The 21455-nt window shown below is 46.9% G+C and overlaps 1 non-coding gene across 1 annotated transcript; it reads left to right on the top strand.

Annotated features, from left to right (window-relative positions):
• The first annotated feature begins 2448 nt into the window (after positions 1-2448).
• TRNAK-UUU (transfer RNA lysine (anticodon UUU)) lies at positions 2449-2520 on the top strand. Its single transcript has one exon. It is a non-coding gene; the product is annotated as a tRNA-Lys (tRNA).
• Positions 2521-21455: the final 18935 nt, after the last annotated feature.

The following is a 21455-nucleotide window of genomic DNA, read 5'->3' on the forward strand; positions in this document are numbered from 1 at the left end:
CCATTCCAGCCAATCCTAAGGAACACCTAGGGCAATAAGAGTCTACAAGGGTTCCATGCACTAAGGTCACTTTCCAGAAACTTACAACCTCTGGATGGGCCCCTGGACCAGAGAAGTCCTTAAACCTAGAGGGCCCAGCCTCTCCAGAACATCAGCTAGTTCCGTCTCCCTATCCCATATTATTGACAGCTTTTCCAATATGAAAATGTTAGAATGGCCATAGCCCAAATGCCCCTAAAGAGTGGGATAGAAAGATCAAAGGTGATGGTGGAGTTATACAGAGAAGGTAGGGTTTAACAACGAATATGGCTGCAGAATCATTAGATTGATATTTCTTTTCGTCTCCAGTATCTTAGAGCAGCTAGAAGTAAAAACCTAAAATTGTGGAATTGTAACCCATACCAAACTCTGAAATCTGTCTACAACTAATTGTTGTGCTGTGCTTTGAAATTTCTTGTTTTTTTGATAGATAAGTTATTTTTCGCAAAAAAGAAAACAAAGTCAATTGTGATGTTAAAAAAAATATTTATTCCTTCTAGCCTCCTGTGTTCTGGAGCAGCTAGAAGGAAAAATCTGAGGATGGAATGGTAGCCCATGACAAACTCTGGGATCTGTCCTATAACTACTTGTTGAAGAGTGCTTTGAAAACTATTGCTTTTTTCTTTTTTTTTTGCTTTGTGTGTATGTTACATTATACAATTTAAAAAAAAGTGAAAAAAAACTTAACCCACCCTGAAGCAAAAATATCCATGAAATCAAAGGTATTATGTGCCATCACATGTTTTCTAATATCAAAATAAACAAACCGTAGCTTATGGAAACAAAAACTAGCCACCCACGTCCCACCAGAAATCCCCTCCGAAGCTGTGTGGACCTGCCCCTTCCCGGTTACACCTCCAAAGACCTTATCACAGTGCTGGCACGCGTAGGTGCTTAATAAATGTGACTTCTTCCTGTAGTTTGTGAGAACAAATGTGACACAAAGAAGGCCAGAGGGGCTGGTCTCACCCTGAGGAATGTTTTTTCTGGAACGTTCTCCAACACCTGCTATCAGAACACGGCTCCTCCACTTGGCCCTGCTCGTGGTGTTGGCACTGGTTTTCTTTCCTGAGCCTGCCTCTCTGCTCACGATGCCAGTTCTCTCCCCAGCAACCCGAGGGCAGCGACCAGCCAATCCTGTCCTGGGACTCAGCCCAGAGCCTCCTCGGTTCTTTCTGGGGAAGAGCAGGGGACCCGCGAGAGCAGGGGCTGCCATCACATGTCTCTTTCTCTGGACAGCACAGAGAGAATTGTCCCTTCCGGTTCTCAAGAGACTCTCTGCACCCTTCTTGCGCTGGGGTCGATTTATCCCCTCATAGCCTGGAAAATATCTACTGATAAAATGTCTATTAAACAATTAGCAAGTTGACTGTGCTTGCTCTTCTCTCCTGGGACCCTGTGCATTTCGTTGGTTGAACCTGTAACCATCTCTATCTGGGTATTTAGTTGTGCTGGTATCTGTGTGGTAGCTGTCACCCAATAGATTTCAAGCTTCATAAGGGCAGGGACCACATATCTGACTCCTCAGCCCAAAAAAACAGACCTTGGGGTGTGGGAGGTGCCTGGCAGATACTAGAGGAAAAGGAAGGAAGGGATGGAAGGAGGAAGGGCTCACCCAATACAGCTGGCTCATGAGTCTGAGGTCTCCCAGCTACTCCAGGACCCTCAACAGAGGCTGTCTAAGCTCTTGTAGGATGTGGTAGAGTGCTTCCCTGCATTGCCAGGGAGGCCAGGTTAGACAGCATAGGATCCCCCTGAATCTTAATATCCTAGAACTCCACAAAATGCCCATTGAGCTGTCTGCATTAGTAATAGGCATAAGAAAAGGTAAAATGATGCTGAGTGTATCCTGTTGACTAAGGCAAGAAACCATGCAAAACCTTCCAGAATGATGTCCATCCAAAGTGTCTACAAGCAACAGAGTTTAGGTTCTCAGAATTGTTTCTGCTTCTCTAATGGGAAAGTTCACTTATTCAGAACACTTCGCTCCCTAGAAATACCAGGCATAGGGCATTGTTGCGGAGCCTTCTACATGGTTTTGCTGAGTTTTGACATTCTTTAATCATGCTCACTTGAACTATTGATTAAAATCAGCAGTTTCCCTGGTAGTTCATTTTTTCAATAATGCTAATTTTAGTAATTCATTAAGTTAGGCCTGACAGTGTGTCTGTTTCTAACGTGTGGTGAGCCGAATCGTGAAATTAGATAATGCATGACTTCAAGGGCAAAACCAGTAACTGTGCCAAGCATCGCCAATAGACCCAGCACAAAGTTATGCAGAAAATTAAACCCACCCCGTTCCGAGATCCACAAAAACGCTTGCGCAAACGCTGGCTCTAAACCTCCATCTTGGAGCCAAAATGAAACTTCTTGATTTCAAATTCTTAGTATTAAAGAGATATTCTGGGTGCATGGGTAGTTCAGTGGTTAGAATGCCTGCCTTTTGTGCAGAAGACCCGGGTTCGATTCCCGGACCATGCACCACCACCCCCCTTCCCCCAAAAAAAGAGATATTCTGCCTGAGACCTTCGTCATGCATTCCAGAGTTTAATATCCTTAGATATCAGGAAGTTTTCCACAGTATCTAAATTAAATTCTTTCTACTGAAGCTCGGATCAGTTTCCTTCTGAGTAGATCGTATCACCCACAACTGTCTGGGTGATAACTGGAGATTCATAGATTCGTAAGATGACTGATCTAAACCTGTCTCTCTGAAGGAAACCACATCTGTCGGTGGCCCAATCTTGCACAAGATCACTCAGAGAATTAGATGCAATGCTGGTCTTTGTGTTCAAGGCTCCTGTAACCCCTCCACCCCCCGCCTGGTTCCCCCTACAGGGGGATCTGAAGAACACTGGACGAGCACGCTGAGGGCATGCCTTTTGTAGACATGAACCATGAATAACAAATCATAGAGAAGGAAATTACAGTTGGCCTTGATAATATATGAAAAGTCACCCATACGTCTCCATAATCAGGCATCTGTCAGATGGGTCATGATGGCTAAGTGAGACAACATTCTGTCCACACTCACATGCTGGAACATTGCTCATGGGAGATGAGGTGGGGCGACTCCTTGAGAGCCACTCAGCCATGTCCATTCAGATTAAAAGCAGACATGTCCTTTGTTGGCATGGCCAACAGATGTGCTCACACATTGCCCCAAGACACAGGAAAACCCGGAAACTACAGCTGCACAGTGATCGGGTAACAGCTCTAAAAATTATGGTTAATTTACACAAACCTACAAGCCATCATAAAGGACATCAGGCCCATCTTTACTAATGTGAAACAGTCTCCAAAATATATGGTTAATTGAGAAAAGCAAGGTATGGAGAAGTGCTCTATAGATGAGGTTATCTGCATAAAAAGTAAAAAGAGTGGATTACGCCTGTGCTTAGACCATCTCTAAGAGGATGCTCCAGGCATTGTTATCTGGAGGACCAAGAAGGGATAGAGCCCAGTTATTTTCATTGCTATCTTTTGTTTTCATTTCAAGTTGTTACCATGTGTATGCATTTCTCACATAAAATATGTGTTACATATTAGCATAGCATAAAGCAACATAATATTTGTGATCATGGCTTTCAAAATGCTATTGATGACTAAGGCTTAGTTTCCTCGTTCATAAAATGGGGAGAATCCTGATCTCCTCGGACTGCCAAGAGTAAAAACAAGGAGGCACACAAGGAGATGTGGCTGCTGCCGCCAGACACCCTGCTTGAACGCATGAGGTCGGATTTTCTTTGCTGTCACTTGAGTGTTCTCAGACAGCCGAGGTGCCCAATGTGACTTTGTCTTAAAGGTCAGAAGCAGCACAAGCAGTTCTGAGCTCACCTTGCCTTATCTGGACCCCAAGGCACATTATTCCGGCAGCCCACAGAAGCTTCCTGTTCCCCTTTGCTGGGCTCTGAGCTCTCCCGGTGACTTGCTGAGCACACTCAACATTTGTTTGCTGTGTCTTCAGCTTTCAACCCTATTAGTCTCACTCCCAGGTAATTCATCACAGAGGGGAAATGGTAAGAGCAGCCACAGAACATTCCCTACTCTCCTATCTCCAAAAGCCGTCGAGCCTGAGGCTGATATTACACTGTTTCTCTGCTTACTCCTATGACCTTATACTCAAATCATGTCCAGTTTCTCCATTTTATCAATTTGTGACTCAGCCTATTTGAAACCCACTAAAATGTTTATGTCCTCTACATCTTTGTTTCGGCCTCCTCAAGACAAAGTCATACAGAAATTGGGGGTTTTATGGCTGGAAAAAAATCCTAAGAACCATCCATAGATGAAAAGAGTGAAGCAATTCCCCTCTAGAATTAACCAAGAGAAATGAAAACACGTCCCCCAAAAGACATGCACGAGACTGTTCATTGCAGCTTTATTCATAATAGCTCCAATCTGGAAACAGTCCAAATATTCATCAATAATAGAATGATAAACAGATTGAGGCGAATTCATAGAATGAAATATTATTCAGAAAGAAAATAAATAACAAATTGTTGATCCACGCAACAATATGGAGGGTTCTTGGAAGCATTATGTTGAGTGAAAGAAGCCAGACACGAATGAATACATCTGTATGATTCCATTTATATGTAGTTAAAACAGGCAAAATTGATCTATGGTTAAAAAAAAGTCAGAATATTGGTTGCCTCTGGGTAGTCAGAGTTGGGGGTGGGGGGTAGAACTTTTGCCTGGGAGGGGACAAGGATGCTTTCTGGGGTGAGAGAAATGCCCCGAATTCTGATTGGGATGGATACACAGCAGAAATTCATAGAGCCGAATACTTAAAACTCGAGCCCTGCACTGAATGTGAATATACCTCAAACAAAAATGAATAGGGAAAAACTACGTTTCCCAAGGCTAGATTCTAGCCAGCTCCTTGGCCAATGTCTCTGAACTTTAAACTGTACCTGCTCTGCATGCAGAGACCCTATAGGCAGGTCCTTCCCATACTCCAAACGTACGCCCTTGAAAAGTACATCCCTGAAGGAGTTTGCGTCAAAAGGGAAGCCAAGGATAATTTAAAGCTATTTTGACGATTAGGCTGACACGTATGGGATTGTTCTGTATACATGAACTCCTCTGGATATTTTATTGCCTAATAAGGAGAAAGTTATACATGCCATTTCTCAGCCGTGGAATTCCTGTTGGAGCAATAGATCGAGGCAGGGAGGGTCTGCATCATCAGCAATGAATCCTGTCTTTGAAGCAGGAGGTACCTTGTGAGCTGGGCCGGGTGATCTGCTACCAGGAGCAGCTCTCAGGTGATGGATGAAATGTTTTAATTGCTCTAGAAGCGGATATGGGATGTGCCTGCGGAGCCGTAGCTGAGGCTTAGCCTCCAGGGGCAGACACAAATACCTCTGTGGGGTCGCTGGATGTGGCCTTGACCTTGGCACGCGTTGGCACTGCTGAATGTTTACTTATCCTGCTCCCGCCATTTCTCCCCATGACTCTCAGTTGCGTCTCCTCCAAGATCATCTGTTTTGCCATGGAAGAACCTCACCACAGACCCGGGTGATGGATGTTGTTTGCTCCGCAGTATAGGGGAGAAAACGAGGCTGGTAGGGGAAGAGCTGACAAATCACACAGATGCGAGTGGCCGAGCCTGGTGACTGCTCAGCCTGACACCTCCACAGTCATCTATTTTTTCCCAGAAGCCTCTGTTCATGTCTTTGGCCAAACTCTCTTTCCCTCCCTACGTTCTCCCAATGATCCTTGAGCCATTTACTAGTTGATGTGAGTTAGTGTCTTAGCACCTGGGAAATGCTCAACGCTTTGGACATCTGACCCTACGTGTGAACCCTTCCGAGCACACATCGTTCAAGTCTGAACTGAGTTGGGTTGGGGCGCGTCGTGGAGGAGCGGGGAAAGCGGGTGCTCAGTAACACGGATTGATTGATGGCTGAAATGCGCCACGTCGGCAATCTGTTTTACGAGTCTCCTGGGATGCCCGCTTCCTGATTAGGTTTTTTTACTCCATCAATTAAGGATGCTGTGTGCGCGCATTTGTGTCAGCTAAAGATCAAACTCTAAATAATGTTTAGCGTCTGCCTTGGAAGCCTGCTTGCTCAGTCTCGATCCCAGGCCTGAGAGGCAGGGCGGCAAAATGCCAAACACCTCCTGCAATGCAAACACACTGGGGAGGGCAGGTGTAAATCAATTACACATCAGGCCATTAGCATTTGCGTGAAGACAGCGCCACTGAAGGACGGTGAGACACGGGGTTGTTTGCTCAACTACACGGTCATTTTGCTTCCATCCTGGAATTAAACAATAAAATGGGTCCCCCAGCTAAAAATGGAGCATACTTGTCACTCAAGTATGGCTTCACAGCTGTCAATTAGGAAAGTGCTGGGGGAGGTTGGAAGCAGATGGACCTGGAAATGCTTCACCCGTCTTGACCCCGAGGAAGAAAGTTTCCAGCAGGTGCTTAGGCTTGTGACATCCTGGGGCGGCCAGCCTTCCCAGCAAGGGGCTGCGATCTGCCGATCTGCCGGATACTTGAAGATATCCAGCCCATTATGCTGAACTTGGGGCAACGATGGATCCCCAGAAAGCACACCTGCTCCTGCACCGCGGGAGTCCATGCTGGGCTCCCTCGGGCTCTGAGTTGCTTTTCATATAGTCTTGTGCTCTTTGGCATTTGCCATTGGATCCATTTTTGCCTCGATGCTAACACCGTCTTCCCACTACCTCAGCTCTCAGGGTTTTTGCTTATTGTTTTTCTTTCTTTTATGTTGATGCTTCTAAAAATCTGTATGCTTGTGGGACCTGGTAGAGCTGAGTGGAGCTGCCCTTTGAATGGGGAGTGAATCTGCTGTGTTGAAACCAAGCCCAGCTCTGCCTCAGACTGGCATCATCCTCAGCTGCAGCCTCAACTTCAATCTCAAACCAAAGCCCACCTAGCTTCACCCAGCCTCTCTGAGGCCCAGTCACTGCCAGACCAGCCCAGCCCAGCCCAGCCCAGCTCAGCCCAGCCCAGCCCAGCCCAGCCCAGCCCAGCCCTACCTGGTCCTCCCGAGTAGACTTCCTTGCTGCAGCACAGAACACCCAAGCACCCAGAAGGACAGCAGGAGTGTGCCTTCCAAGCAGCCAATATTATTAACTGGTTAAACCAAGCAAATTGGATTCATGATATTATAAATTAGAAATTATGCTAACTTTTCTTTCAAAATGCCAGCCCTAAATACAAACTTAAATTAAAATGCATGCAAGGTCAGTGTGGAGAGGAGGCTGTAATGAAACTGTACAGGGTTAAATTGGGTGTTTGACAGCAGTTCCCCTCAGCACCACTGCTCCCAAAAGAAAACATCAGAAAGTCCTTAACATGCAAATTTCTGGCACCGAATGTAAGAGCTAACATAAACAGTGAAAGAGAAACTGTGATTGTAAATAACTGAAGCTTCTTGGGCCCTCCGGAGTGGTGTCTGTTCTGCCTCTCTGGGTGGAAGCGGCAGGCACTTGCTAGGTGACAGAGCGTCTAATTGGGAATTTCATGACCCTCCCGTGCTGGGCCAAAGTTTGCCTCCTGGGGTGGTGAGGCCGGCTGCTCCCTTCCTGAATTCAGCCAAGGGTCAGAACAGAAGGACAGAAGGACTGTGCCTTCCACAGCTACAGGTGCTGCCTCTTGCTCAAAAATTAGACTGAGGGACTCTTTGGGAGGTGAAATGATTTCTTTAATCACTTTCATTTTAATTTCTTTCCTACGTTAGCGGCTGTCTTAATTCTACATTGAACATAGATGTCAGGAACTTGGTGACTCCCTATCATGCTGGCTGTCTCGGGGCGCTGCAGGAGTGGGATGGTGTTGTGATGCTCTGTCCCAGCAGCTGTGGACCTTTCTAAGGAACTTCTCCCCTCTGACTGGCCTGGGGTTCAGTTTTACTAGGGGCCAGTTGGTGAGGCAGGAGGGAGCATGGAGGATAAAGAGCTTTGGATGGGGAAGTGGGAAGCCAACTCAGTGAATGAGGCAGGACTCGGGGACAAGGCGGTGAGAGGACAGGGGACACTCATGTCCACCCATGCCCAGCATGGCTGTCCAGTGCCATGGCAGATGGGAGCAAAGGAGCCCCAGCACTAGTCACCCAGGCCAACTTCTCTGCTCCCCTTGGAGGCTCCTCCATTCTCTTCTGAAGACCCATTGGGAGTTTTCGTCTTTAGACTGGATTGATGCATAGCATGCATGAAGAAAAATATTCACATTGAAAAGGCACAGCTTGGTGAGTCTCACAAACTGAACACACCTGTGCAACCAGCACCCAGAACAAGACATAAGACACACCCAGGGACCCCCAAAAGCCTCTCATCACACCCTGACCACTATCCCCTCTCACAAAGGGCAGCCTGGATCCTGACTTCTAACCACATAGGTTGGGTTTACCTCTTTTGTAAATTTGATAAATGGAACCAATTAGAATGTTCTCTTTAATGTCTGGCTCCTTTTGCTCATCATGTGAGCAGCCATTGGGTCGCACAAAGCCATGGCTGGTGGTTTGGCATTGCTGTGTTGTATTCCATTGTGTGGATGTGCACAATTTATCGATCCTTCCTAGCACTATGGTTGTTTGGGCAGCTCTCTGTGCTTAGCCATGATGAAAAGTTCTGCCATGAATATTTAGAACATGACATTGGGTCAATGTGCATTACTGTTGAGTGGGTTAGACCTGGCAGTGAACTGGTAGGGCCATGGGTAGTCATATATGTTCAGGCTGAGAAGACTTTTCCAGTCCTTGGAAGTACTGGCCAATTCTCATCATTCAGGTCGTGATTTAAATGTCACGGCCCTACAGATTCCTTCCACAACTCATGTGATAGATTGTCCTAACCTGAGACTTGGCTCTTTACTTTCAGAGTGCTTGTCATACTTTGTAGAAATGTATTTATTTTCATATATTTACTTAAGGCCCATCTCTCTGCTATTCAATAAATCCCCTGGGGGCAGGTTAGGGTTAGGATAAGGGAGATGATTCTGCTTTGTCTGCTGTATCCGTCCACTCCATAAACATTTATTAAGCACCAACTATCTGTTGGGCACCAAGATGGCACCGAGGAAGCAGCTGCGAACAAGGCCAAGCTTTCTTCCTGTACCTTAGAACCTCCTGGTGGAGAAGGATCTTAAACAAATACAGAATGTCATGGGCTTTTTGGAGCTACAAAAGCAGAGTGAGGGAATGGAGAAAAAGGGCAGTTGGGGACAGCAAAGGCCTCTTGGTGGGGGCAATATTTGATCAGAGACTTGGGAGAGGAGAGGATCTGGAGGGAGGTTGTACATATTGCAGGGCTCTGTAGGCTGTGTTAAGGAGTGTGGTGGGGAGTCCCCAGCGCCAGATCAGGTGCTCAAGACATTCGGTTGAGTGAGTAAATGAATGACTGAATTCCTGCTCTTTTGCCCACATGGACGACAGAACACATGGGCACTCCTCCCACCGACCACTCTGAGTCTGGTCCTTTCTAGAAGCTCCAGGTTAAACAGGTTGCACTTCAAGAGATTCTGATTGCTCCTCCCTGGATTTTCTGTCAAGGACAGCCACCCTCACCCCATCCTCTTGCCATCATCTTTGGATTGTCATGTTGAGGGGTCACACATTTTTGGCTGGCATTTCTCAAGAAGACAACTGGGCCAGACAAGACATCTCACCCAGTTATGCATGAAGACAGATGTAATGACAACCAACTGGCAACTGTCTTCCATGGCTGCAACCAAGGCCAAGGCCATCCCATTTCTACCAAAGAAATTGTGAGCTTCTGAGAGGCCACCCTTGGGCCCCTTGATTCTGGGTCATTTGACCCTTCATTGCCATCTATTTTCACTTTCTCAAATCGTGGCTGAAATGGTAGCAGAATGGATTTTCCCATCAGGGTTAAAATAGGTGTTGTTGGTGCCAGGGAAAAAGCCCCCAGGAATCAAGGCCTTTAGAAATGGCCATGGAAGTGGCAACTTTTCCATGGGAAAGAAGCACAAAGATGAAACAAATGTTTTTTTTTTTTTGGCCAAGCAAACTTGGGAGTTGGAGGGGAAGGTTTCAGGATACAATATGTCAAGTTTCGCAGCTCTGAAAAAGAGATCATCTCCAGGCGGCTGAGGCAATCCAGACAGAGGTCAAGGTTTGGTTGTTGAGCTGTCAGCAAACATGGGTGAGAAAAAGCCCATGCCTGGGACGGGGGCCAGGGCAGACTACTTTCTTTGTGGTTTGGCTTTTCAACATTGGGGTTGGAAGCAAGGATGGAAAAGGTCAGCAAGAGAGGAAAAAAGATGGAGTTGTACGTGGAGATGGGTTCTCTCTTCTTCTCCTCCCCATTCTCCCATCTGGCAGCCCCCATCTCTCTCATGCTTTCTTTCAATAAACAAACCAATGGCGACCTTTCTGCTCCTTGGTGCTTAAAACTCTAATCAAGATGAGCAAGTGAGTAGATCTAGGAATAAAATATAAAAGGGCTGGATGGGCAGAGCTCCCTGATGATCCAGCTGTGGATGGGCTTCACAGGGCAGGTTGGGCAGGACTTCCTTCTGCAGCAGGCAGCACATACACGAGGGTTCAAATCTTCTCGAAGGCAAGGGGTAGATTATCCATCTTTTTCTGCTGATGTGGGAGGGATTATGGCTTTGAGGGATGGGATTTAACAGACAGTGTGGTCCCTGCCTCCCTTTGCATCTGAAATGTGATGGTCCCAGATCAATCCCTTCCCCTCACTCGTGGTGGTCTCACCTTCCAGGTCCCAATTATTCACCAGGAATTGAGGGGCGGGGGGCAGGGGCTGATCATCTAGGCATGGGCATGGTTCGTCCCCTGAACCTTCCCAGTCATGCTCTGCTCCACTCCTATGGACTTCCACATCTTTCCGAAAACACCCCATCATTCCTTCCTCAAGGACTTTGTGTTTGCCTCTCTGCCTGCAACACGCTTCTGCAGTACCATCACATGGTTCCCATGTTAATGCAACCATCACTTCCCCAGGGAGAACTTCCTCAGGCACCCTGCCCCATCCAAAGGGCTCCCCATCCTTGCCTCTCATACCTCTCAATCTCATTGTCTTGCATTATTCTTTTCATGGCACTAACCACTCTCTGTAATTATGTTGTTTGTTTATTGGTGTACTTTTTATTCTCTGTCCATACCAGTCCCCTGGTCTGTGAGCCACATGAAGACAGAAAGAATTGTACTTATTACACTAAGAATTGTATTGCAGTGCCTGGAAAATAATAACTGTGGAATTGCTTCAATAATGGAGGTCATTTGGGGGTGAAATTTTATCATAGATAAGAAGGAATTAGTGTATTTGTCATTAAATCTTGCTTGTTATGCAGTCAGTTATTATTATTGCACTTGTGTTTGGTTCTCATGGGCCTCAGCCTCTACATAAGGTTTGACCATTCTCACTTCTTTGCCTGGGCTGGTCACGTCCATCTTCTCCACTTGTGTAAAACACTTTTGTCTCCTCCAGGACAGCACCCTATACCTTACTGCCCACCCTTTCCTCCCGCCAGAGAAGATCTGTGGTGTCATTCACTCACCCCTGGACAAAGGTTCCCTAACCATCTATGGGTCTGTCCAGTCTCCTTCCCACCCCCAACTAGATGATCATTTCTTTATCTTGCATCTCTAGGCATATGGAAAGCTTTCAAAGAGAGTAGGTAGAAGGAGAGTTCTACAGATCCTAAACTATTTCAGATGCAAGTTTTGATGGTACAATAGCCATGCTATATCCATATCCTAGTCTGGCCTGATTGCCTCTTCTCATTAGAACCCCTGAAGGGGTCTATACACACAAAGAACCTTAAAAAATTGGGATAAGATAGCACTGTATTTTTATCTAGGCCAGTATTATGCCAGCACCTAATATCTCCCAATGCAGAGCTTTTGAAAAACTGGGAGGGAGCCCATAGCTTAGGTTCAAGAAGAGTTTCACCTTCCCTGGAAAAACAACTCCAAACACCTCTATTGGGCACTGTCAAGTCCAAACACTACTTACTACACTAAGCAAATGGATCAGAGTGGTATGCAACCATTGATTTGTAGAAGGCATTATTTCCATCCCATCAAGAAGGAGGCTCAGAAATAATTTCATTCACTTGGGAGGCTCAGCAGTGTGGACTTGCCCCATCATTAGGCCGATTCTCCTGCCTTTTGTCATAATATACTCTGAAGGGATTTGAATTAAATGGACATTCCATATTGGTCCAGCATATTTTATTACATCATGAAATTGGACTGGATGGTCAAGAAGTGGCAAGTACATTGGAAGTCTTGGTAAGACAAATGAGCTCTGGAGGGTGGGAGATAAATCGTGCAAAGATTCGGGGACCTGCCAAACCTCTCACCTCACAGTTGGAAGGACAATACCTGGAGAGCCTCTCTGGGTTCTGACGCTGCATATTTCACACATTAAAATACTCCTCCAACTCATTTACTGGGTGACACACAAGCTGCAGGGTTTGAGTGGGGATGAAATCAGGAAAAGGATCTGTAATAGGTCCAGGTTGCAATTCAAGTGGCCCTCTGCTCAAGCAACATCACCTGAAAGATACCTGGAGGTATCGATGACAGGAATACATGTCATATGGAGTTTATGGCAAGCCCCACTTAGCGAATCACAGTAGAGAACCCCCTTGGGTTCCGGAGCAAGGCCATGCCATCTGCAGTGGAGAATTATAGCCTATTTTGAAAATAGCTATGTCACCAGGTGACCATGAAGGAAGAGCTACCAACCATGAGTTGGGTTCTGCCAGACCCATCAAGTCATAAGGTCAGGAGGGCCCAGCAACAATGGACTGTAAGATGGAAGTGGCGCATCCAGGATCAAGCACAGCAGCATCAGAGGGCATGTGTGAGCCTCAAAAGCAGGTAGTCTAGGCCCCCTTGTTATCCTCCAATATGACACTAGGGTTTCTCCCTCAGTTCACACCATTGCCAAATGGGGGTTCCCTTATGACCAGATGACAGACAAGGAAAAAGCCCAAACTTTGCTCATGAATGGCTAGATTTGATATGTGGATACAAACCAAAAATGGATGGCAGGTACACTGCACTGTCACTTGAAAGATGGTAGCGAGGGAAAATCCTCTCAGAAGGGCAGACCTTTGAGCAATGCATGGGTCATTCATTTTGTTTGGAAAATGAGAATATGGATGGATTCATGGAAGGAGGTGAATAGTTTGGTCAGCTGGATCAGGGACCATGAAGACAAAAAGACTTGAACATTAGGGGGAAGGAGGGGTTAGAGAAGAGTCAGGTGGATGGACCTATGAAAGTATTGGTCTGAGGTATTAAGACAGGTGTATCACATGTTAGGACCCACCAGAGAGCACTGACTATGGAAGAGGCACTGGGAAAATATACAGAACAACTAAGCCAGTGAACATCAGCCAGTAGCTGTCATCAGCGGCCCTGTTGCTGGCAAAATGGGCATATTGATGGAGTAGCTATAGTGGTGGGTGGGAGCTATGTATGATCCCAGTGGTGTGGACTCCCCACTTACAAGGACTGATTGGACACTTGCCAGCAATAGAGCCTCTAATAAGGCACTAACCCTCAAAAACACCAACTCGCCATTTAGTAGCAAGTTGATTCCACCGGACTCTTTCCACCTTAGAAAGGGCAGCAATTCACCTCGACTGGAATTGATACATATTCCCTGTGTGGATTTGTCTTTCCTGTCTGCTGGACAGCAGCCAGCTCTACTGTGAGTGCTACTGATATGAGATCCTGCATAATATCAGATCAGACCGAGAAATCTACGTTACAGCAAAGGTGGTACAAGAGGGCACACAACTACAGGATTCACCAGTCCTATTACAGACCATATTACCCAAAAGCTGCCAGATTAAGTGAGTGATGGAATGGCTTTTTGAAGGCACATCAATGTTGCTAGCTTGCAGATATTATGAGGTTGGACCACTGTCCTCTGGCCTACAATGAAATCAAAGTCCATTGTGTGGTGTCCACCATGGTAGCAAACATGGGTCCAGGAAGGGGTGGAATTAAGAATGGCCCCCCTTATCATAACTTCCAGTGACTCACTTGGGGAATTTGTGCTCCTAATCTGAAACTGTAGGCTCTTTAGGCTTAGAGGTCCTGGTTCCCAGAGGGGGAGCATTCCCACTCAGGGTCACAGTAAATGTCCATTAAACTGTCGCCTGTTTGCTTTGGACTCCTTGTACTAAGGTAGGAGATGCAACAACAGGAGTCATCATATTGACTGGGTAATTGACTCTGATAGCAGGAAGAAGTAGGTGCTGTTACATAAAGGGGTCAGTGGAAAGTATATTTGACACTCAGGTGCTCTCTTGTCCCTTCAGCAGTGAGGGTCTTAGCCACCTCACTGGGCAAGCCACTGAGACCAGCAAAGGTGTTACCTGTGGAAGAAGGGAAACTGGAATGGGCACTAGAGGACGGTGGCAATGAGTATTAGTTGTGGCTATAGATCAACTCCAATAGCAGGGTTTCTAGTTTATTCTACTAACTTTTCTCTTGTAAGTTTGTACATGGAAAGGAACCATTCAGAACCCTGAGGAATCAAGTGGATCAGAGTTGTACAAGGGTGAACTGGAGTGCACACTCTGGCACATTGGACAGATGCCCCTTTCATACTGAAGCTCCTGGAAGTGTTAGCAGCCAAGGGCTCTGAGCTAAAACCTCTCCCAGGTCAGTCTTCTTCCCTAGGGACAGTGTACACTCAGTGGCTGGTTTATGTAGGGCCATAAAGACTGAGACCTCTTGTCTGAAGCAAAACAAATCTGAATGGTTATCCCAGCCCCAGAGTTCCCCATGGGATTTGCTGAGGTCTTTGTTGAGACTGCATCACAGCTCAACTCCTCCCTCTGCCCAATCCTTTCTTCACTTTGCCACAGGTGTTAATTCTGAAAGTACTCCCTAAAAGCTTTTCTGTGCACAAAATACCATCTCAGAGTCTTTCCCAGGGAGACTGACCTAAGACGCCAGCCGTCTTTCCATTTTTCCTTCCATTCGACATCCCGTAAACTAACCACTCTTCCATCCTTACAAACAACCTCCTATGTATCCTTTTAAACAGCCATCCATTTATCCATCTGACTATCCATCCACTTGGCCATCCATGCATCATCAACCTTCTATCCAGCATGCAACTTTACATCCAACCATTAAACTATTCCAGTATCTATCTTAACAACCATCTATTCAACTATTGAAACATTCACTCAATTACTCATCCGAACATCCAACCCTCTCTTCTAACAAAAACTCTCTATTTGTCTATCCAGCAATTATCCATCTGACCATCTGTCCATAATTTTCTGCATTCATCCCTCATCAGCCCATGTATCCATTTATCCAACATCCAAATATCTATCTAACCCTCTACTCCAATAACTGATTCTTTTTATTCATATATCCAACTCTCCAGACACTTATATATTCATCCATTTAACTATCCATCTATTCTTCCATATATCTGCCCATTTTCATTTGTTTGCCCTTCCATCCATTCATCCACTCACCATCCAATTATCCACTCAAACATCTAAACATTCAGTCAACTATCCACCCATCCACCCAACCATCCAACCATCCGTCCATCCGTCCATCCATCCATCCATCCATTTATCCATCCATCCATCCATCCATCCATCCATCCATCCATCCATCCATCCATCCATCCATCCATCCATCCATCCTAAAAACATGTATTTTGCCCCCACTATGGACAGGCATTCTTCTCAAGGATATAGTCCTTCTGGTACTTGTTTCCTAGAGACAAAATTCCACAAACATTTAGTGCCTGGTCCTAGAAACACAAAGACAAAAGACATAGTCCCAGTCTGCAAAGGGTCTAGAAAGAGAGAGTGAGAGACAGATGCAAAATGATCAACTGCCATAGACCTCTAAATGCTGGATGGAAGAAGTACGTCCTCCTCAAGGTGGCTCCTGACCCTGGCAGGCTTCCTGGGAGAAGTGATCTAGCTTCTGAAAGACAGGTAGGAGAGCACCAAAAAGCAGTTGTGGCACAGGCATGTGCACCTCTTCCCTCATGTCTAGAACAATAAATGGCACACAGTAGAAGCTTAATGCATGTTGTTGAATGAAGGTTGAATGAACGTGCAAGAGAGATGGTACTTTTAGGAAACTTAATGAAGGTAGCATGGGTCTTAGACACGTTTTTGATGTTCATTAAGAGACAGTTTGTGCAGCTGCAAAATGGAGACAGTAAGAGTGACTGCCTCATAGGATTGGATCAGACTGTAGTTCTTAAATCCCTAGTGGCTTGGTGCACAATGACATTTTATATTACTATCAATAATTAGTGATGATTGACAATTGATAATATAAAATTTAAAGGCACAGTGCAATAATGAATTGTCATGATTTATGGCCATTGTACGGGATATTTTTTCTGCATCGGCTTTGCAGGAGGGATTTGCTTCGGGAGTTGGGACGTGTGCTGCCTCCTGATTTCTTTCCCTATGCAGGACGGTGTCTGGGAGGGGTAGCCCTCGGATTAGAGAACTCATGGGCTTTTTGGCCCACAGCTTCGTGAGTGGTGTGTCTACTCTGCCTTAATTGTGCCATTTTGACTCTGTCACCCATGAATTTTGCTAAAACCTTTTGGGAAATTGTTTATATTTTCAGCTGAATGACCTCTCAGGGTAATGAGTTTCCATAACAACTAATGGGTGGCCCGTGCGTTTTCTGCCCTGGCCCCCAGTCGTACGTGCTCTTGGATTCGCATCAGCAGCGGCTAATGGTGGCTCGAGGGGCTTCTGTTTACCATCTCGGGGTACCACAGCAGTCAGGTGGGGCCCCCGTGCCAGCCCGCGGGGGGCAGGGACTCGGCTTTGGCTTTGCAATGGAGCCATCCCTGTCCCCACAGGGGGATCAGGGGACAAGCCTGTGGCTTGCCGGAAGCTTACAGAAAGTGGGAACGCCTGCTTTGGTGGTCACCTCTTATGAAAAAACATAGGAAAGAGTTTGCAGCAGAAGACAACTGGGGCATAAGTCAAAATGTCAGTATCCGCGTCTGGCATTTTTCTCCATTTGGTGTTCCTGACGGTGGGAGGAGAGGAGGTGAGAGATTTACTGAGACCCCAACAGACCGCCTCAAGTGGGAGCTGTGTATCAAAAAAAGACGCGCCTGGCCCAGGCTTGTAGTAAACACGTCACCACCAGACCCAGACTTAAACCAGGGGTCCCCAGCCGGGTCCCCTCCCAGTCAGGATCTAGGAAGAGGGAGGGTCGGGTCAGCATCCAGCATGGAGCCCCCGGAGCCTGATTCCCACCAGAAAGGGGGAGGAGAGATTCTAACATATTTTAAGTGCACAGCAAATGAGCTGATGGGCAGCTTTTAATGAAGGATTAAGGGCCTGCATTTAAGAGGATGGGAAGTGCCAGGCAGATTTCCATGGCCTCAGAATAACTGATTCGCCTCTGACCTTTCCTTCTGAGGACATGCACAGCTCTCGCTCAGTGCACCCAAGTCAACCTTTACTGCTGGGAATGTGGGTCAGGGACAAGGTCAGGTGATTCCACCCACCCTTTGGCTGGACCCAGAGGTTGTGTGGCTCCGGTGGTGTTCCTCCCCAGTGGAGGGAGAGGTGCGGGGATCACAGTAATTCTGGGAGGAATATTTACATTATGGTCAACCCCGCAGGACCTTGGCTTCCTCATGTGCAAAGTGAGGAGCTGAAGATCAATGAGCCCGGACTTATAAACACCACAGCTGAAAGAGGCCACAATGAGCGGCTGCTTCACTCCCGGGCCTGGGAAACAGTGGTCTGCAGAAGCCCTGCCCATGTGTCTTCAGCCGAGACTGTGGGGCCCTGTTATGTGCTGGCAGGAGCTGGGTGGGTCTGAGCTGGGCCGGGGAGCATGTCCCAGTGGGGCAGGGGGACCTCCAGCACGTAGACAAATGACAGAAACAGAGTTGCAGAGGTGAGAAGGGCTAAGGATATGGGTGAAGGAGCTAAAGGAGGGTGAAGGGAGAGGAAGGATGGTGGGGGGCCTGGGGAGATGACAGCTGAGTAAGAATTGAAGAGCACGACGGGGTGAGCCATGGACAGATCAGAGTGTTCCAGGAGAGGAAGCAGCAAGGGCAGAGGCCCTGGGGCAGGCAGGCAGCTGGAGCATGCTCAGAACTGAAAGGAGTCCAGAGTGGGTCAGCAGAGATAGGAGGGAAAGTGCCAGGCAGCCCCTGCAGAAGAAGGAGGGTGGAACCCGGGTTCTGGGTCTCCCCCTGCAGAATTCTGAGCTGGGGGTTACACTTCAAAAGTCCACTCCAGTAAAGAGCAATCCTGGGGGCAGCAGAGGTAGGGAGCCCCTGGAGGTCCTGACTCAGTGGGCCTGGGCAGAGCTAGGCAGTGAGTCTCTGTGTAGAGTCCAGTGGTCAGGCCGAGGTGGGTGGCTCTGTTTAAGACCCCTTTTCCCAGTGCTGATGAGGAAGTGGAGAGGGGCCAGCGACCTTCCTAAGGCAATCCCAGGACTGCTGACTTTCAGCATTTCAGGAGCACAAAGACTAAGCTAGGCCAACAAAAACAAGAAACTGGGAAAAAAAAAAAAAAGAAAAAACTTTCTGAGCCTCTGTTAATCGTGATTCAAGCTGAATCGAAGAAAAGAGAGCTCAGAAATGATGGCGGGGTCAACAAGCGGTATAAAATTGGGCTTATAAAAGAAAAAATCAATTTGCACCCCTTCTCGGGAATAGGGCCGCATGCGGCCTGTATTACCCTCCTGGGTTATTTGGTTTTGCCTTCAAATCAGAAAATTGTAGTTATTACGGCCCAGTGATTGATTGGCGTGGGGGCAGCTGCGGGTCCCGCCTCGGCCTTTGTCTGCTGGAAATCTCAGGCTGGCCTGGTCTCAGTTCCTCCCTGGTGGGTGGGTCATCTGCGAAGGTGGTCAGGAGGGAGGGCAAAGGGCTGGCGTCTTCCAGGAGCCCCTGACCTAGCCAGCGGGCCCCCTAAGGCGGCCCAGGCATGAGTCTTCAGGTGTGGCGTGGGCGACGCGCTGCATACTTTTGATGTTAAAAGGGGTCCAGCCTGGGTGCTCTGCTTCCTGCAGGCTGCAGTGAGACTCTGCCCGCTCCCTTGTAATTGCTCATTGATCATCTTCAAGCTTCAGCTTTAATCTTTTTATGCTTCAGCAAATAGCCCCTAATTCACAATCACCTGAAATGCTATTGATTTTTTTTTTTAATTTAACTTGCAGTAAGTTTCCATCCCTGCTGCCACCCAGAGGAGAGGAAGATGATTTCAAACCCCCTCCCCAGAGCCACCACCCCAGCCACCTCCCCCCGCCAAAACAGACAAAAAAACCTACCTCCCAAGCACAAAACAGGTTTTTTTTTTTTTCGTTATTTACTGCAGTTCAATGACCTTTTAAATTCTCAACAGCTCCAAGAACACAGCCAAGTCCCGGGGTGTTTGAGCTTTGCAATTTTTTATTAATTTGAAGTCATCGGACGTTAATAGCTACTTTGCTTTTGGTGTGTATTGGGGCCTCATCGCCTTCTAGGATGGCAAGGAGATTGATTAGCATTTGCCAAGGCTCTCCCCCACCCTGGCCAACCAGGATCCCACAACTACTTGCTTTCTACCCACATCCCCGGACGGGAAATGTAAGTAAAAAAGGCCCCTCTCGATGACTTCCCATTTCCGTCAAGGACCACAAACAGAAAGGAAAGAGACTTTCTACCAGATTTTTTTCCTCTAAAGCTCAGTCTTTTGAATATCATCTTCAGAAGAAAGAAACCAGCAAGAAGGCATTTTCCCCACCCACTGTGTGTGTAGTTTGATTCAATCTACAGGCCAGGGGTCCCCATGTTACTTCCGTCTACAGGGCAGGGGGGCACTGGAGAGCCTGGAGGGGCAGTGGGGGCCAGCTTTGGAATGGGACCTTGTTGCGTCCTTGCTGGTCCCTTACTGGCTGAGGTCCCTTGGGCACGTTCCTCAACCCTCTTGGTGCTTTGGTTTCCTCGTCTCTGAAAAGGGCAGAGTAGTGTCAGGATTGCCTAGACTTGTACACACTCACACTAACACAACTGTGTGCACGTGAAACTGATGCAGTCTGAACAAGGTCTGTGGGTTGGGATGCTGTATTATAGCTGTGTAGGATGATGACTTTGGGGGAAGCTGGGGGAAGGGTACGTGGGACTTCGCCGTACTATTTTTGCAATTTCCTGTGAATCTATAATTATTTCAAAATTTAAAAATACATACTTTTAAAGGGCAAAATAACAGTGCCTGTTTCAAAACTTTCTGGAGGGCTTTCAGAGAACTAAGATGATGTTGCACCCTCTGCACCTGGCCTGGGGTATGTGCTTAATAAGTGGGATTTTATTTTGGACCTATGGGTCTATTTATTTAAATCATCAGGGTGTTCTTTTCTCATTAGGAACACCCAGAAAATCAGAATAGTGTTTCTTGAAGGGTATATGTTGCGCTTGGCAAAGTGAAACTTTCTCTTTTGTGATGGTTCATTGATTCTCAAGGTTAATGGCTGCTAATTGCATGATCAGATTGCCAGCCGAAGTGTTGGCACAAGTCCAATTAGATGTGCCAGTTGTTGACGGTGGGCTCTGGGGACGTGGGTTGGAGGTAGATTCTGTGGGCATTTTGGGGTTCACAAAAGAAGGCTAAGGAAGAGTACATAAAGGGACAAGGGTCTGGGGCTGCTTGTCGGCCAGTGTTTGAAGTCCTCTTGTTTTCCCTGCCACCTTTAGGGGTTCACTTCTCCTTTATGACTGAGCAACACAAAGTCCATTTGGGGTGTGAATAGGATTCTGGCTTCATTTCAGCTCTTGAGCATCAGACAGTTCCCTTTTGCAGAGGCCTACAGCTCTCCTTCTGAATTCTGTGGTTGAGGGAGAAGTGCCTGCTCCTTCTTTTGAAGCCCTTCACTGGGCAAGTGTTCACATTTACAGGTGACTGGCGTGTAAACCAGCTTTAGGTTCCAACCCCACTGTTGTCACGCTCTTGCTGCAGACCTCATGCAGCTTTCATACCCTCCTGAGCCTCAGCTGGCTCTTCCCCAGACTGCCCATTAAAGCTCTTACTTTGGTGTTAACATGGGGGAAGCTGGGCAAAGGGTCTGTGGCACTTTCTTACTACTTTGCAGTGTTTCGGTAAGTCAAAAATTATCGTTAAAAAAAACACAAAACACACAACAAACAGTCCCAAGACTTATTTCCTAGATTGTTTGATGTTTGGAGATGTCAAATGTGAAGTGCCAGCACTTACTTGGCATTCACTAGCATTCATGTAGGAGAGGGGAAAACCCACCCATTGCCCTTTACATCTTTTTCTTTTTTTTCCTGCTGCCCTCTCTCTCTTGGGTTAGGAAAGCAGATTGATCCAGCTTGGGGCAGCGAAGTTGATAGAAATTGAAGAAAGGGATCAGGTATGAAAGAAATACCCTGGATACTATGGAAAGTGGGAGGGG

The sequence above is a fragment of the Tamandua tetradactyla genome, chromosome 1, assembly GCF_023851605.1.
Source record: "Tamandua tetradactyla isolate mTamTet1 chromosome 1, mTamTet1.pri, whole genome shotgun sequence".
Classification (NCBI taxonomy): domain Eukaryota; kingdom Metazoa; phylum Chordata; class Mammalia; order Pilosa; family Myrmecophagidae; genus Tamandua; species Tamandua tetradactyla.